This window comes from Triticum dicoccoides, chromosome 2B (genome assembly GCF_002162155.2).
Source record: "Triticum dicoccoides isolate Atlit2015 ecotype Zavitan chromosome 2B, WEW_v2.0, whole genome shotgun sequence".
NCBI classification, from domain to species: domain Eukaryota; kingdom Viridiplantae; phylum Streptophyta; class Magnoliopsida; order Poales; family Poaceae; genus Triticum; species Triticum dicoccoides.
Genome location: NC_041383.1, coordinates 649,098,857 through 649,101,738, shown reverse-complemented (window position 1 = coordinate 649,101,738; position 2,882 = coordinate 649,098,857).

Here is a 2,882-nt window from a genome sequence, read left to right as displayed (position 1 = left end):
GATGAAGAAATTAAAGTGGATGCGATCCCTTCAACACCTGTTGCTTCCTCGCCAATGCCTCAGTTCATAGTTGAAGAGGCTGGCGTTGAAGAAATTGAAGATGAAGATGTGGATATTGGATGCAGTACGCCTGTGATGAATGATGACTTTTGGGAAAGTCAGCATCCCAATTCTCCACTCTTCACCCCACTATAGCAAATACCTCAGTCCCCTGCACCAACCGTTCAAATAGGCTCTGAAGAAACTCATCCTACCTCGTCTGTGCATGAAGAAATTCCAGCCACTAGTGCTGAAGAAACTGCTGCTGCTAATACTTTGAACATGCAGACTGCCACTGAAGAGGAACCAGAAATTCCTCAGCCTGAAGAACCGGAGATTGCGATTCCTGAGGTTGTGATGCAACTCACTGACACTCCTGTGCCCAAGCCAAAGGATCCATTCTCAAAGAAGCAAAAGTTCAAGGCTGCTAATTTCTTCAACGAGCATGTGTTCTTCACTGACTACAATCCCTATGATTCTGCTCACATAAGGAAGAGGCGTTTCTGGACTGCTAGTCAAACCAATTTCTATTCCTCAGCGCTATTCGACAAAGACAAAGTCTTCGATCATGCACACATTCCTCACGTGGACATGGAATCACTGTCGTGCTTCGAGCCAGTCCTCAGTGTTCACGATGCTGGATTGCTGAATTTCTTTACTGACATATGTGATTGAAATGAAGAACTCATTCTTCAATTCTTTGCAATGCTGCACACACAGGAAATTCTGAAGATGTGAACTCATGGGTGTTGGACTGGATGTCAGAAAATACTCACTACAAGGCACCAGCAAATGAATTGCTTCGTGCCCTCCCACTCAGTCCTTCCCTTGATGGTGCTCGTTGCGTCTACAATGAACCTGAGCTTACAAATCATTACATGCAAGTGTTGATGAAGCCTTTGAAGCCAGGGTAGGCCCCTCGAACCAAATTCCTCGTCAAGGAATTACTGTATGTGCCACGGACTGTCTATCGCATTCTGACGAAGACAATGAGTCCTATCAAAGGCCACGACTCAAATGATGAAGAAGTCATTGGCATCATGAAGAATATGCTTTTCAATATCATTCATGGCGCTCCCGTCAACTTCCATGATTTCTTCATGAGGACTCTGGCAAATATTGCTATGTCACCATTTGAGCTGAAGCCTTATGCGCCATGGATTATGAGGTTCATCAGGACAAGGTCTTCACTCAACTACAAGGCTGATACTCTGAACCATGGCAGCTACTTGCCTCCAATTGAAGTCCTCAAACGGACATTTTCTTCATCTGATGACAAAGGCAAGGCAACTGTTGTGATAGATGAAGGCATTCGTCCATTGGATGGTCAATTTTGCAAGGCTGCATCCTACTCCACCAATGATGACTCTGTCACACATGACTCTGCCGTCAACACCCCTTCCAAGCAAATTCCTCAAGCCACAGCACCCAGGGTGATGATTGATCGTGAGTTACTCCTTAGTCTTCATCAGAAAGTTGATCGCAATCATAAATGGGTCAAACGTCAGTTTGGTTCAATTCTTTACAACATGACCTCAACACACAATGCAGTGAAGAAAAACCAATACTACCTCCATGAAACCTTCAACCGTACCTGGGCTGTTCTATCTCATATCTACAGCGCAGAAGATCTGAAGAGCATGGGTCTCAAGGAAGAATTTGACTGGTCTGCACTTCCACCGAAGAAATTCAAGAAGGTCAAGGTTCCTTCCTTGGTGGCCAGCTCCTATTCTTCATCGCGCGACACTGATGAAAATGAAGACATGGACGACACTGCGGCAGGCCCTACTACGACAACCGACCCCGACAACGCTGGCGCACCTCCATCAACTTGATATTCTTCAGGGGCGTTAGTCCTCGGTTTTGATCCTTTTGGTCATTCGATGACAAAGGGGGAGAAAACTGAGTTAGTCTTCGAGCGGGTCTATTATATGGGCGTTTTTTCTAAGTTACAACTCTCGCTCTTCTGAAACTCTTATTGGATCGAGTTGTAATCTTAAACCTGATGGTGCTCTGATACTTTTGATGCACTGTGCTCTAACACTTTTGATGCGTTATTCTGCATGCTTGTTCCTCGTTAAAAGTATTGCTCGCATGCTGAATCTCTTCAGGCACCATATTTCATCATGCATTTCAAATTCTTTATATTAAATGTCAAATGGATGTATGAATTACAAGATATAGGGGGAGATCTCCATGATTCAACTCTTCAAGTGTGCATTGCTTCAAAAGCAAATTCCTCACTATGCACATCTTCAGGGGGAGTTCTTCTATATCTTGCAATCAAATTCCTCAATATCAGTACTTACACTTCATATGTTTATACCCGTTGAAAACTTAACCTATATTGTCATCAATCACCAAAAAGGGGGAGATTGTAAGTGCATCTAGTGCCCCTTAGTGATTTTGGTGTATTGAAGACTTATAGGTTAAGGGACTAATGTGTTTATGAGTGTACACAGGTCTATAAGTCTATGAGGAGTTTGATATTTACACAGAAAGTCGACCCCTAAAAACGAATATCTTCGACTGAAGATTTTGGTATTCCTGAAAACTTTCATGAATACTTTGAAAGTGAAGAAATTGGTGTGTCCATGAAGACTTGATATTCATGCAAGGAATACAAAGCTTGAAGACTTTTGTTTTCATAGTTTTTTTTCCTTTTCTTGAGTCATAGGAAACACCGTACTGTTAAAGGGGGTCGAGGAAATACTAAGGAAAAATTTCCATGTGATGCTCAACTCAAAATCCTACACCTACCAATCCCTTCAAGTGAAGCCATTGGAAATCTCATACAGTTCAGTCAATTTCTTCAGTGACAGAGACGAAGTTCTTCTGATCGT